This window comes from Zootoca vivipara, chromosome 11, assembly GCF_963506605.1.
Source record: "Zootoca vivipara chromosome 11, rZooViv1.1, whole genome shotgun sequence".
In the NCBI taxonomy this organism is placed as follows: domain Eukaryota; kingdom Metazoa; phylum Chordata; class Lepidosauria; order Squamata; family Lacertidae; genus Zootoca; species Zootoca vivipara.
In genome coordinates, this window is record NC_083286.1 from 25,747,124 (window position 1) to 25,763,278 (window position 16,155).

General features: G+C 43.2%; 1 long non-coding RNA gene across 1 annotated transcript in view; it reads right to left on the bottom strand.

Annotated features, from left to right (window-relative positions):
* LOC118076833 (uncharacterized) overlaps nucleotides 1-8,251 on the bottom strand; it is a 50,983-nt gene extending 42,732 nt beyond the window's left edge. The window contains exon 1 of the long non-coding RNA XR_004691569.2: nucleotides 8,120-8,251. This is a non-coding gene — a long non-coding RNA (uncharacterized LOC118076833). The remainder of the gene's footprint in view (nucleotides 1-8,119) is intronic.
* Nucleotides 8,252-16,155: the final 7,904 nt, after the last annotated feature.

Genomic DNA, 16,155 nt, shown 5'->3' on the forward strand with positions numbered 1-16,155 from the left:
AGTACATGCCAGCAGAGCTGTTGGAACTCTAATTAAAAGGCAGAAAAATATGTGCTCTGTAATGTTGCTGAGTGCCTGGTTTCAAAGCACTGTCTTATCTGTTTTGTTATCTTCGCACAGTGCAGTGATTGGATCCAGGCTTCTTGATCAAGCTTGAAATACCAAAAATATGGAGACAATTCTGACGAGTGCTCTTGACCCCCCACCTCGATTAGATCAAACTAATGTATGCAGCATATACAGTTGCCAACCAATGGGAATGGCACTAATCTAGCCCATTCTGCAGGTTTCACCCCTCCACTTGCTAGGTAAGGGAGATGAAAGCCGGCCCAGTTTTCCAATTCACAATTAAAAGCTTTACTTTGCACATGTATCCATAATCTGCCATTCAGTACTAATGTTTGTGTAGAGACCCAGCCACATGTGTATCAGTGGTACTGAGAAAAATGCTCATCTCTACCACTTGGCGCTATGCCCACCATGCACACATACATAGATGACCACCATGTTCTCCAAACCTGCATGATGTGGGCCTGTATTTGACAGACTCCGTAGAAGTGACCTTTAGGTTTCAAGAATCATAGAATTGTAGAGTTGGAAGGGACCATGAGTGTCATCTAGTCCAACCTCCTGTGTCAGGCATGGAGAGTCCTCCCCTCTCTTAGGTAACTTCACATATAAGAATTAACAAGCAGTTGATAGATTTATAGTCCTTTTATTACAGCATCATGTTGCGAGCACAAATACACAGCTCTCTACAAGGAGGGGAGTTGGCTAGTCTAATCTTCCTTCCGACTTCTGCAGCATTTTGGGCACCAACAGGAAGTCCCTCCCTCTGACTCCTTTGCTCTCTGATACGTTCGGACCTCCAAGTCCGTGGGGGGGGGGTTGTCCTCCACACTCCCAAGTCTCAACTAGCTGCCCCCTCCCTTCTGGTTCTGTTGTCATTATCTCATAACTGGGTAACTCCCTCCTGAGCTGTTCAGCTCCTCTCTCTCTCTCTCTCTCTCTCTCTCTCTCTCTCTCTCTCTCTCTCTCTCTCTCTCTCTCTCAACACATTGTGGAGAAGGGGGGTGACTCTTCCCCCTCCAGCTCTCCACCAGAGAGAAGCTGGTCTGCCATAGAATGCATTCCCCAGTCCTCATCTTCAGACCATTTCCTGACATCCTGTAAACTTTAGCCCAGTCCAGATTTAATGCAAGACTACATTAGATGAGAAGCAGCAGGCAGCATGGCCCAATTCAGATCAGGACCATGTCAGGGGACAGTGGATGTAAACCTTTACCCCTGTTTCTGATCCAGGTCCTATTTGCATTAAACATTTAAAGCAGTATCATACCATGGCTTCCCTCAAAGATTCCTGGTAATTATAGCTTGTTAAGAGTGCTAGGAGTTGCTAGGGGTCCTTTATTCCCTTTCAGAAAGCCACAATTCAGAGATCCCTGGGAAGAGGATTGATTGTTAAACCACTCTGGGAATTATAGCTCATTGAGAGGAATAGGGGTCTCCTAACCAGGGCCGGCTTACCCATAGATGGTGGGGTGTGAGGCACCTGGGCGCCGGGCTCTCAGGGGTGCCAGGCTGAGAGTCCGGGGCCGAGATTTGGAGCCTGGGAATTGAAAAGCCAGGCCAGCCAACAGCAGCTGCCGAGTGAAGCAGAGCCCGTTGGAGTGCCGCAGGCTTCTCTGCTGTGAGCACTGAAGCAGCCGGCTGGCTCCGCCCTCCTGCACACCTGGGATTGGCGGGCCATCGAGAGGCCTGCCCAGCACAGGCATGCTGCTCACACGAGGTGTGCAGCTTCCATCCCAAGCCTCTGCAGGAAACGCTCTCCTCCCTCCACTTGCAGCGGCACGGGAGAGAGTTGCGTGTCCCCAAATAAAAGCTCAACAACTCTGAGCTGACCTTCTAAAAACAACAAAAAACAACGCTCAACAACTTGGCCTCCCCACTGGGCAGTTTTTTCCACCCCAGCAGTACTGCATATGCTAAAGACAGCCCTGCTCCTAACAACTCTCAACAACCTTAGCAAACTGTAGTTCCCAGGATTCTTTGGAGGAAACCATGCCTGTTTAATGTGGCATCCTAGTGCAGATGGGGCCCTAGACTTGTTAAATAAAAGACATTGCTAACTGAATCTCATCTAGTTTAGCCATAAGACTGGCACAGGATGGCTCGAAATAGTGGAGAGCAGCGAAGTGCAGTAAGGAAACAGATCAGGGCTTGGCTTCCCTCAACCCTGCCCTTCAACATTTAAAAAGGGGGAGTCCACAACTCTCTGTTTTCTGTACGAACAGGGAGGACATATGAATACAATACATGCTATTTATCAGATCAGAGTTTTGAAAGACAACACAATACTTCAGTGAAAGTGTGGATAGAGTTAATATTCCAGAAAGACACACAGCTTCATAATAATGTGTTTCAATCCCTTTCAGATTAAGAGTATCTATTTTTGTATGCAAGAGAGCTACTTCATTGGATCAGGTCTAGCACTTTTCCTCAGTAACGGAGATGAAACTTTGAACCTCCTTTAGATGTATTGTTATTCCAAGAATGCATAGCTTCATAATCATCCCCGCAATTATAAAACAGAGCTCTGCTAGTGCATTTTCCTGCTATCAGGTAAAAACAACATGTGGATAAGAAGAACAGCAATCAGTCAAGGATTAAAGAAACACAATGTCTTCTACTTCAGTTCCTAGCATCCTCTATGAAACTGTGGGCCACAACCACATTAATTAGGCTGCGAGTTTTCATATCTCGTCATGCCAGACTAGATATTGTCTTTCAGGGTTGGTGCTAAATCCACTCACAATAGCTTAGGAAAAAGCTGTGCCTGGATCTTTTCCCTAATCTAGTCTTGGGAGGGGTGTGTGTCTTCATTTACTATATGGGGAAAGCAAAGGAAAGTTGGGGGAGAACTGTCTGCTTAACAACGCAAATGTATTCCGTTCAAATTAGAGTGAGGAAATGGAAGCATGGCTTTGAATGAAATAGATACTGGAAATATTTACTAAGAACCTCCAGCAGAAAAGCTCTCTGTGTTTGTATCTCAGTAGTGTATTCTGAAGAGTGGAAAGAATAGGGATAAATAATTGCTCTAAAATGCTGTCACTCGTTCACAAAAATGCTAGAATTGGGAAGCTAAGGTGTTGCCCTCCAGGTCTGGTTGAAGTCCACCTCCTGTCAGCTCCAGCTGACAGAGGGGTTAGGGGTGCACATGGGTGTTGTAGTCCAACAACATAAAGAGGTACCACTTTGACTACCCCTGTACTAGAAAATGCTAGAAAAATCCAAACCTAAAAGCTCTGTGTTTCTATACCAGTACAGTGGTACCTCTGGGTGTGAACGGGATCCGTTCCCGAGCCCCATTTGCAACATGAGCAGTACGCAACCCACGTCAGTGCTTCTGCGCATGCACAGGTCACAATTTGGCGCTTCTGCACATGCGCATGGCGTCATTCTTCGATGCTTCTGCGCATGTGCAAACCGCCAAACCCGGAAGTAACCCGTTCTGTTACTTCCAGGTTCGGCACGTTCGTGACCCGTGTTGTATGCAACCCGCAGCATTCATATCCAGAGGTATGACTGTACTTTATCCTGACAAATTAACTGCTTGAAAAATAAAGACAAATCATTACAAAACCCTGGCACCTTGCATGAAAATATGACAACAATCAAGACTGGTGCCAGGTGCCAAGCACCCTCCATACAATGCCCACCCAATATCTCATACCCCACAGACTTGCCAGACTTACCAGTAGCACTGCTGCAATCTGTGGTGAGTGCTTGACATCCACCCATGATTTTCATGCTCCAGCAATGCCCCAATGTAGTATCACTGCAGGGCATTCTACAAGTGTCAAAATAGCAGCAACCCCTTCCTGTTCTCCACTGCCACTCGGTAAATCCAAGCCAGGAAGCTAAGCATGTGGGAAGGTTGAGTGAGCTCTGGGCTGTCAGGACTGCTGCTGCCAATGCTAACAACAATATTCAGGGGAAGGTTTTGTCAATTTTATAGCTCAACTCTATTTTCATTTACTCAGAAGTAAGTCCTACCAATTCAACTGGGCTTATTCTCAAGTAAGTATGCATAGAACAGTAGAAATTTGTATCTGTATCTTAAAACAAACACATAATGTTCTCTTGATGCTTCAGAGACAAACTACAGGATGTCGTTTGAACTAAATAGTCAAGCTATAAATTGGTGGTCATGCAAGTTGTTATTACAACTTGCAACTGAACTTTTCAAGTACTGCACTGATAATAAATGCCATTCAAGCAATGTTTTCAAACTCTTGACACCCAGGACACACTTTACTTTTATGTTCAAAAAGATAAGCATATATTTTCTCAGTCCACTCCTACAACAATGGCCAGGCATCCTCCTTGCAATTGTGGGATGGCCTTGTTAATATCTAAAAACTGGGGCTATGCTTTGGAGGCAATTGTAATGCTTCAGCAGAATTCACCTGCCCTTGTATTCTGCAGTGCAGACCACATCAGGGAATCCTAGTGTGCCACAGGAAGCTATTTTACTCACAATCAGACCATTGGTCCATCTAGCTCAGTATTGTCTACACTGATCGGCAGTGACCCTCCAGGTTTTCAGGTGAGAACATTCCCGGCTCTATCTGGAGCTTCTGGGAATTGAACCTGGAACATTCTACATGCAAATCGGAAGCTCTACCACTGGGCAATGGCCCTTTCTCCCATAAAGCCACAGTCCTGTCTTCATATTGGCAGATAGTGGACTGAATGTTGCATGAGGTCTCCTTCCCTCTTGAACTGCATAATTTTTCAAGACACACCTCAGACTCCGTTAAGGAACACTTGCGTGTCTCCAGCACAGTCTTTGAGAATCAGTGATTTAAAATGTGTCCCTTTCTTTGCCGCAAAGACCACCTGAGACCCTTAGCATGTTAGCTATTTGATTGTCCAATCATCAGTTCACGCAGGATAGGTAAACACACAACTTCAGCAGCAAGTTAAGACACAGCACTGACATGAATACATATTTTGGTATTTTTGGTTTGTTTGTTTTCTAAAAGCCCCTAAAGTTCAAGCCACATTCATTTGATCATGCAATACTTCTGCCTGTTCTTTCTACCTATGCCCAAAGAGATACAATGATTATAAACATAGCTGCCAAGTTATCCCTTTTTTTAAGGGATTTTCCCTTATGCTGAATAGGCTTCCTCGCGAGAAAAGGGAAAACTTGGCAGCTATGATTATAAATGAGGTAAAACCAGGAGGGGGACTTCTTGGAGACATTTCCATACCATGTAAAAGCAACCTTGACTGCATGACATCATGGCATTGTCACTGTGACCATTTGATAATCAAGAGATTCCCCCTTTTCTATGGGGGTTTTTCAAATCAGGAAGTGTGGGCAGCCAGGGAGGCTATAGTTTCCTGAAGAAATGTTTAATGGAAAGAAAACCACACTCCCAACACTCTTAGCCACCATACAATGATAATTCTAAATGAATCCTCAAGTGCCTTGAGAATGAGGCAGAAAAATGGAACCAAGGGAAACTTTTGAGAAATCAGAGAACTATACTATGTACATCCTGTTCCTTAAATTTAAGTGCTATATAGACTGTTCTTGTACTTATCTTTGAAAAACTTTCCAACCTGATTGAAAGATATTTTCCCTCTCGTGTTTAAAAGCTGAAGACCCCAACGAGGAGTTGCTTTAAATAGCCCAGTTCTTGGAAATATGATTCATGCGTTGACACTCATTGGTGAAAACCTAGGCAAATTGCATTAGTCTCCAATGCTCCCAATAGAATAAAATACCCTCTCCAAAACCCATTCAAGCTGTCACTTTGGCAGCCCTACTTTCTCTGATTAATTAAGCCTATTACCAAAGGAAATTGCTCAATTGTTCATTCAATTGAGTGTGAAAGAAATTTCAAACAGTTCTTATAGAAAAAATAAGTTTTGGTTTTTTGTTTTTTTAAAAAAATTGTGCTGTAAATACAAATGATTTGATTACAGTCTGAGAATTAGTTCATGTAAAAGAGGTTCAAGTTAAAAGCATTGTTTTATAAAAGAATCTTATTATGCTGATAGTAAGGCTGCAAATCATTGTTTTTAGAAAACAATGTTTTAACTCCAGGTGATTTTACTCTAGGAGATTATCAATATTCTCCTCACTGATGCAATTTAGCAGAAGTCAAATCTGAGTGGCGTTCCTCATGACAACCAGAGATTTAAACCTAGATACTGAACATAGAAATACTTTGATGGTTTTGAAAAATCTCTTCATTGCCAGGATATGTTGCATAAGTTTTGACTGGGATGACTGTTGATCATTTGTCAAAATGTTTATTTGGTGTAAAACTGGACCTGTACAATGTAACTGAAATATTAGACATAACGCAGGCACCCATGAATTCTGTTGAATTCTTCACCCACAATAGGCCATGGGAATGTCAATTCTTAGCTGGATGTTCCTGTGACTTGGGCATAACCTTTACAAACTTTAATCGTCAAACTGGAGACCAAGTTCCCACTGCAGTCCATCTCATAAAATAGTTGAATTGTTAAGTGCTTTGGCATACATTAGATAAGAAACAGGTTTCTATATATGGCTCTTTTTACCGGATGGAGTTCGGGGGCACAAAAAGGTGCTTAACATGGAGGGCGGGGCGAATCAAGACTCAGAGCTGATGACTTACGTATTTTCCCATGTATAAGACTAGATTTCTTTCCTACAAAATAATGTCCAAAATTTGGGGGCGTCTTATACATGGATAGTGCTGAGGGTGGACTGGTGATTGGTTGTTGCTGCCAGCAGGAGATTCTCATTGGTGATAGGGAAGCTGATTGGTGTATGAGGCAAGGGCTGCTATTGATAGGTTGGTGCGGTGGCAAGCAGGCAGTCGAATGGAGGTTGCTGGTGGCGATGGGTCAGGCGGGCAACCTCCCCCCCCAAAAAAAGCTCAAAAACTGTGGGCAATCCCCTCCAACAACTCTGGGCAACCCTCCCCCCCAAAAAAGCTTGACAACTCTGGGCCATTTTCTTAAATTGGAGTCCCCCAAAATAGAGTGCATGAATAGAGGGAAAGAGGGGCATGGTGGCAGGGAGACTGGCCTGGTACAAATGAAGCAACAGACCCAACACATCATTCCTGATGGTACATTTGTATTGTGCCAGCCTTCCTCCTGCCTCCTAACCTTCTTGGTAAGCAACAATGACCCTCTTGCTGGGAAGCTGACACAACAGCTCCACTTCACTCAATGAATTGTTTTTGCTTTGGACGCAGATCAGGACTCGCTTGGGCTCACAGCTCCAACTAAAACTTGCAACAACAACAACAACATATAAATGAAAGAACACAGTCAGGAACACGTGCTAAATGAAGATCCTGAAAAACACAAGGAGAAAATGAACATCCCAACCAATGCATCTGCAGACCCCCCCAAAAAAACTTCCACCTGCCAGTCCTTTGAAGATGTTGGGCATCAATACCCATGCTGGTAGCTCTCGAAAAATGAGTCTCAGCCATCTCCAGGGGTCTCTTAACTACTGTCCCAAGCCAACAATAGGCAAAAGGAGTCAAAATTTCATGATGAAAGAAAGGTCCATCACCATGCCAAATGTCAGCTGATGGAGATGCCCTGAGGCAAAGGGCAAGAAGAAGCAAGAAGTCTGTCCACCTTTTGAAGCTTAAGAACCACACCAGAAATTTTAAAAGGAAAGTTCCTGGAAATTCAGAACCCTTCCGAATCAGAACCAGAAGCAACTCCTCTGTTCTGAAAGCACAGTCAACTTTAAAAGGTAGCTTTCCTATTTACAAGGACTTAAAACAACAAGGACCTTAACACGTACCAACAAGCAGTCAGGGGAAATTGTATTGTGTAAATAAGACTGCTGAGGGGTCTCTCCAGCCCACCCTTCAAGCATTTTCCAAACACAAAAATCCCCCGTAGGAACAGAAAATCCCCAGGCTTTTGAATGATGCGGCAGACCAGCCAATTTCCCTGCAACAGATCCTTTTGCTAAATCCTTTCCTTTGAGGACTATATAAGACTGAATAATATGCTCCAATGGTATAGGCCAAACATCAGACAAACCAAAGCCCAGAATTCAGTAACAGCCCTACTATACCTTGAATGCATACTGTGAGCCAAGAGAGCCTCTACAGCTCACTGTGCCTTGATCTTCCAAGATCTTTCAAGCCATGCAGACATAGCACCCAGTGTCAGGCTGGTAGCTCCTCTCCGCAATGATCACTCTGCTACTGGTAACTCAGAGAGATATTTACAGCTCCTTATTTTACATATGTACAAAGTACAATTACATTCATGCTGCCTCTTCATCCGAGTCAGATTCAGGGAGTGGCTGCCTCCGGCTTCTCCTCCAACATAAGAGCCGAGGAAGCCTCAAAGGACGCCTCTGATCCCTCCTTTTTAACCCTCTCCATTCCTGCGCTGAAGGCTCCCCATCTGTTCCAGAGCTCCCTGTGCGGTGCTGAGGGTCTACTTCAGCATCGGAGAGCCGTAACACTTCCTGCTCTCTGCCCCTCTCTCTCACCCGTCATTTCCTGATCGCTCCCTCCTTCTTGTTACCACTCTGACTCCTCTCCTCTGACTCAAAGGCGTTCCCTGGCATTCCCAAGACACCCAGGTTGGCCCTTTGGAAAGAAGAAAGGAAATTGACAATCTCATTATTGAGCCCAGATATGTGGCCAGTAACAAAAAGAATCATGGGTGATGTTCGACTAAGGTTTTCTCAGAATAGACCCACTGAAATTTATGAGCCTGGCCAAGTCAGGCTTAGTGTTTTCGGTTTCTCCGAGCAAAACTTAGATGAATACCACCCATTATGTTCAAGGCATGAAACACAAATACCCTAAGAAGCCTCATAATCCTAGGTGACTTACCCACTGACAAGCAATTAAAATCACAGTTGTTTGGTTATGACACCAAAATTTTACTGCTCCATTAACGAAATGTCAGCCGAGATGGGAACCACAACTACAGTGGGCAAAACTCCAAGAATATCAAGTCCCTAGTACTGCAACCCCATTGCTTGTCCAACCACCTGTCTACTACAGAGCACACCAGCAGACCCCAAAATAGAGACCTGTATTCAAACCACCAACAGCATCTGTACAAACCTGCAGCTCAGTTTCAAGAAACAAATCATTGCACCAAAAGGAAGTACCATTAAACCACTCTAAGAAATGTAGCCAAATTTGAAGGTCTCCCTGCATACCACCACAGTGGTAAGGAGTATTATTAGCCAATGGTATCCTTAGCCAGTGATAAGGAGCATTAATATTGTTGTTGTTGTTGTTGTTGTTGTTGTTGTTGTTGTTGTTGTTGTTGTTGTTATGAACAATGAGTGTCTTCCTCGGCCCAGTTATGTTTAGAACTGCTTCTTGGGGAGAGAAAGATCTCCTAGATCTACTCAGAGACTGCTGTCCAGTTGCCAGCAAAAGCTCAGGTCTCCTGCCAAGAAAAACACCATCACTTGTCACCTAATGTGCTGCTTGCCACGTGAACCTGCCAACAGCTTTAGCCGTGTTAAAAAAAAGAAAAGAAAATAGGCCACAGCATAGAAAAAACAAAATCTTAATCACATACTGTTTGTCGCTGCCAAAGATGTGATTGAGGGGGAAGAGGTGAAGCCATGCAATAAAGTCAGCTCTTAGAATTTCTCACTCTTGTCTTGGAAAACTTTGCAGATGGCCTTCAAATTAACTGTACTAGCTGTGCTGGAAAAGGGGGATTAGTGCAATTATTGCTACTATTAATTAACATCATCATTATCTTTGCTATTGTTATTATTACTGTTTCAATTTGTATGCTTTTCCAAATAAATATGCCCAAAGAAGCTCAGATCATAACAGAATTAAAGTAGCAAAACTTATTTCATACACATTCCAAGTAAGCAATGAATTTGGATAATACTAATGCATCTAACTACAACTAATCCAGAATGCGGCAGCCATACTGGTGACTGGGAGCGGCCGCCGAGACCACATGACACCGGTCTTGAAAGATCTACATTGGCTCCCAGTACGTTTCCGAGCACAATTCAAAGTGTTGGTGCTGACCTTTAAAGCCCTAAAGGGCCTCGGTCCAGTATACCTGAAGGAGCGTCTCCACCCCCATCGTTCTGCCCGGACACTGAGGTCCAGTACCAAGGTTCTGGCATTTCCCTCGTTGCGAGAAGCCAAGTTACAGGGAACCAGGCAGAGGGCCTTCTCGGTGGTGGCGCCCGCCCTGTGGAATGCCCTCCCATCAGATGTCAAAGAGAAAAACAGCTACCAGATTTTTAGAAGACATCTAAAGGCAGCTCTGTTTAGGGAGGCTTTTGATGTTTAATCGATTATTTTATTTTTCTGTTGGAAGCCGCCCAGAGTGGCTGGGGAAACCCAGCCAGATGGCCAGGGTATAAATATTATTATTATTATTATTATTATTATTATTATTATTATTATTATTATTGTAACCAGCGACTATCAGTCACTCAGCAATACACATATGAGTTGATATTATTTTGGCTACAATATAGTTTTAAACAACTTAAGTCCATTGATTTCAATGGGTCTACTCTGAACATTACTAAGTTGGATATAGCCGATTCCCCTCGGTGTTGCGGGCAGATCATGAGCCCAACCAGTGTATGTGAGGCTTAGGTAGCTCCGCGCCACTGGGAGTCCCTGGCCGCATCTTTTCATATTGGCCAGTCCGATTGGCTGAAGGGGGTGTGGCTTAGCCCATTTAAACAAGCCGTGGCCAGGCTCACGCCCTCTTTTACCTCACTCCTGCTTGCACAGTTCTCCCTCCCTCCCTCCATAAGGTTAGGTCCTTATCCTTTGACCTTGCTGTGGACTTTGGTTGGTCACTTTGGTTGTTCAGGGGGCCTGGTAGGATATTTTTTTCCCACTAAGCAAATTGGCACCAGCCACTTGGTTTTTCGCCTACCTCATAGCAAATCGCCACTACTTTGTAAGGTTTGGCAGTTAGGCATTGGAATATTTGGTTGGAGGTGAGGGGAGGTGGCGGCCATCACCTACCCCTCCTATTTCAAGGGTATTCCGTTAAAGGAATCCGGGAGGCGTGTCCTCTCTCCAAAGCCCCAACAGGGGCCAGGGCCATAGCACAACCATTATGGGTGACCCTGGGGGAATTCCTAGTTGATGTGCATTAACAGGGCTCCCCCTATTGGTGGTTAACCCTTACTAGACTCCCGGCAGGTGGGCAGGAGTCAGATATAGTCATTGGTTCCAATGCCTAAGCCAATGCCACTCACATTCTGTAATCAATAAAGTTGTGGCCTTTTTCAGCCCATTAACCTAAATTCTGGTGTCAAGTGTCTTTATTCTACAATGGGGGAGGGTTCAGGACCTTGCCACGCAAAATCCAATTACTATTTGTATTTAAGTGCACCATTCCATCTTTTTAGTGTTGCCCATTTGGGATAGTTACGGTAAATGAACAGGTGGGTGTTTTGTTTCTGGGTTTTAGAGAGCAAAGCACCGCAAAAGTCCTTGGCAAAAGCTGTGCTGTTGTTAGTGCGTAGCTGAGACTGAACTTTCCCCCCAATAAATAAATATAATGCTTGATTTATAAGGGTGTAATTAGCAAGGACATCTGTGTGTGTATTCCCAACAGCAAGCTTGCAGATCTCTTTGATTAAACTACAACTGGCCCACAATGAATTCAGTTAAGAACTATGCCTCTTCGTTGTGTTGTGAAGAGTTGTTTTTTGGGTTCCTGCAAAGTTCACTCATCCCCTTATGATGTATCAATCAAATTAATGTGGTTATTGTTTTCCGTGGTGGTTTCTTTACTGGAAGGAAATAATCAGATACAGATTGTGCAGGTATCTGGAATTAATCCAGCAAGATAATTTTCAGGGTGGTAAAACAACTGAGAAAAGTCGAATCAATAGCTGTTTAAGACAACAGCACTCCATTTTCATTAGTTACAATATATTTAATGATATCAGTAAGTATGCTGCTCAGGTGGGTGATGCTAGGATATCCTTTAAAACAGGCTTCCTCAACCTTGGCCCTCCAGATGTTTTTGGCCTACAACACCCATGATCCCTAGCTAGAATGACCAGTGGTCAGGGATGATGGGAATTGTTGTCTCAAAACATCTGGAGGGCCGAGGTTGAGGAAGCCTGCTTTAAAATAAACAAATTGAAGAATATGGTATTTAAGGCTGCAATCCTATACCCACTTGCCTTGGAATAAGTCCAATTAAAGTCAAGGGAACTCATTTCAGAGTAGACTAAATTAAGAACATAAGGAGAGACTTCTGGGTCAGGGCAAAAGCCCATCTAGTCTAGCATCCTGTTCTTACAGTGGACACCCAGATGACTATTGGAAACCTGCAAGCAGGACATGAGTACAAGAGCACTCATAGCTCCTATGGTTTCCAGCAATGGGGACCTAAATATGTAAAGCTATTTCATCTAGAGATCTTCCAATCAGCCCAATCCTAACCATATGTGGGACTGGTATGGTAGACTATGAGTCAGTTTTTGAAAAACAGTACAAAGACTTTCAGGGTGTTTTTATATATGCTGGAAGCCACCCAGAGTGGCTGGGGCAACCCCAGGGCCGGATTTAGGTTTGATGAGGCCAGGCACCCCCAAACTTCGGCCCTCCAGATGTTTTGGACTACAATTCCCATCATCCCTGACCACTGGTCCTCTTAGCTAGGGTTCATGGGAGTTGTAGGCAAAAAACATCTGGAAGGCTGCAGTTTGCGGATGCCTGCCCTAAGCTACTGAAGGTAATGGCAGGCATCCCCAAACTTCGGCCCTCCAGATGTTTTGGACTACAATTCCCATCATCCCTGACCACTGGTCCTTTTAGCTAGGTATCATGGGAGTTGTAGGCCAAAACATCTGGATGGCCGCAGTTTGGGGACGCCTGGGTAATGGGGTCCTTTATATGTCCAGCTGTCCTTTGTCAACAACAAATTGTCACTGTTTTTTTTTTGTGTTGTTGAATATATGCTATATGGCAATTTATGGACCTAATAGGTATCTAAAGCCATTGCAAATATGTACAAAACACTGTTGCTGTATGTAGGTTATATTTTATTTGTTTTTTGTCTTATATTTTGGAAATGTACATCCAGGTGTTTTTTTCCTTTATTTTTTGGGGGGCCCCCAAGAGAGTGGGGCCCTAAGCTATAGCTTGTTTAGCTTATACATAAATCCGGCACTGGGCAACCCAGTCAGAAGGGTGGGTAACAAATATTATTATTATTATTATTATTATTATTTAGCTTGAGTTCTCAACCACCCAACTGTATTAGGTCAGAAAACAACAATGCTCTAATAACGGCAAAGAAGAATAGTTCCAAAATAAGCATTAAAAATAAATAAAACACAGATTTTATAAGCTTATGTAGAGGCACAGTGAGGGGGAGGTTTAGGGATGTTCTAAGATGTTTGACCAGTCTCACATGTGCAGAGCTGATTTATTCACATGTTTTATATACCATACCTTCAATATAATTTTCTGTTCTCAAGGCAGCTAGCAGAGTAGAAAGAAATAAAAAGTACAATTAAAGATAATACTAATAAAAAGAAATACAAACTGAACCATAGGTTGAAACAAGCTAAAATGTACTACACTACAGAGTTCTAGTAGCTCTTTAATAACACAGTGACTTTCATGAGCAAAAACTCAGAAGTGGGGCATTAATTAGGGACAGAATTAAATATTTTATTTTATTATTTAGAAGCATTTATGAACCACTCAATATTTTTAAAATCTATAAGTAGGCTACAATGACAAACAACAAAAAGATAAGATTCATATTGCACCAGCTTAAAAACGGTACCTCTCATTTGCTGCAGACATAACTAATGTTCCGTTTTAATTATATGGAAACGTTAGCAATGTTTAAACTTCCACTTCATGCAACCATCAAAATAGCTCCTGTATCCGATAATTACCTATTCATGTACATTTCTAGCTTGACACATTCCAAGGGCTCTAAGAAAGAACAAGACTTTATTAACACTTCAATGGCACCCTATTGTTAACAATAACTCCAATAAGCATATAGCAAATAACCAACGAAAGCCAGACTCTATCTACAATCTATCAGAAAGCTCTTCTGTACAAGATCTGTGGCAATGAATGGTCTTAGTTATAAGTAAAGTTGTTAAGGCGGAGCCACAACAACTCAAGCATGTAACTCCATGGTTAACTTTCTGCTGGGACAGCTTAAAACAGGGGTCAGCAAACTTTTTCAGCAGGGGGCTGGTCCCTCAGACCTTGTGGGGGGCCCGACTATATTTTGGGAAAAAAAATGAACGAATTCCTATGCCCCACAAATAGCCCAGAGATGCATTTTAAATAAAAGGACACATTCTACTCATGTAAAAAAAAAAAAAGCTGATCCCCAGACTGTCCGCAGGCCTGATTTAGAAGGCGATTGGGCCGCATCCGGCCCCTGGGCCTTAGTTTGGGGACCCCTGCCTTAGAAGATAAACTAGTGACACCCATGTGACCTCTGGCATAACCCAAAATATTGCCTTGCTCATCTCATTGAGCTGACTCCTGAATACGGTAAATATTGTAGAAGTATGGTAAAATTTGCCTAAACATAATCAGAGCAGTAGAAAAGATCTACAGAGCTTCTTAAGGCAAGCACATTATAAGAGGTGCTTTGTTTTCCAGCTCTTCTCTCAAAATGCCAGAGATTTAACCTATCCTGTGCATAATCAATTAAGTGAAAGCTCAAAGAGCAATGACCATTAAACTGACTCCCATTCTTCTTCTTTAATGGTACTTAACCAGTGCTGCTAACATTTGCTAATTGCACGGTGTCACTCCTCTGATACAATTCAGCATTGTGTTTCCCTTTTTTTAAAACATCCTTATGCTCCAGTCCTTTTGTTTCTTGACAGCTTCTAATGACCTAGGTGGATGAAGGCTGGCACTGTTTGTAAAAGTATCAAATAACACAGTCTGGATGGCGCTCTACTTGTCAGAAAGAAAAGCAACCCTCCCTGGTTTAAGTAGTGAAAATGGATGTCATATTTAATTAAGAAAGGATTGAGGTTGTAGTGATGAGTTGATGGGGCAACGACAGGTGCTGTTGTTGCTTAATCTAAGGATGGGATCGAAAGTTTGTGCCTATCCTCTTTTCACAAAATTATGAACTTCCTTTGACTGGAGAGAATGAATCAGATGCTAGTAAAGAACACCTGCAGCTACACTAAGAGGAAGAGGGTAGAATTAGCACTGGTGGGGATACTGGATAAATCCTGATTACCAATGTGTTATGTAAAACATCAAAGTTACCAGCGTTTATACAGTTAAAGCACTGTGGTGCCTTAGGCGTGGCTTCCCCCCCAAAATTCTGGGAGCTGTGGTTCGTTAAGGGTGCTGAGAGTTGTTAAGAGACCCAACCCAAGTGTCAATCAGGTTGAGAGAGAGAGAGAAAATCCATTTCCTGCCCTGTCAACCAGCAACCCAAAATTGCTCAGTGAAGGCTCTAACCCAGGCATCCCCAAACTTCGGCCCTCCAGATGTTTTGGACTACAATTCCCATTAGGGTTGCCAGACTCAATAGTGGACAGGACTTCTGTGCCTTTAATTGCCCTGCTCTCTTTTGAGTCTGGAAACCTTAAAGAGAAACCAGCAGACCCTTTGTTTAATTTCCAAGCTTGTTTCTCTTTAAGGTTTCCAGACTCAAAAGAGAGCAGGGCTAATGCCAGTGTACTGGAAGAAGCAAAGATCACCAGTGTTGAAGCAATTATTCTTCAACATCAACTTCATTGGACTGGTCATGTTGTGCGGATGCCTGATTATCACCTTCCAAAGCAACTACAACTTCCAAATCACAAAAGTGTGATGTTGGTGGTCAACAAAAGAGGTTTAAAGACTCTCTCAAGGCAAATCTAGGGAAAAAATGTATAAACACCAACAACTGGGAAACACTGGCCTGTGAGCGCTCCAATTGGAGAACAACCTTTACCAAAGGTGTCATGGACTTTGAAGACACTCGAATTCAGGACGAAAGGGAGAAACATGCTAAGAGGAAGGCACATTTGGCAAACCCTCACTGTGATCAACTCATCCCAGAAACCTTTGTCCTCACTGTGGAAGGATGTGTGGATCCAGAATTGCCCTCCATAGTCACTTACGGACTCAC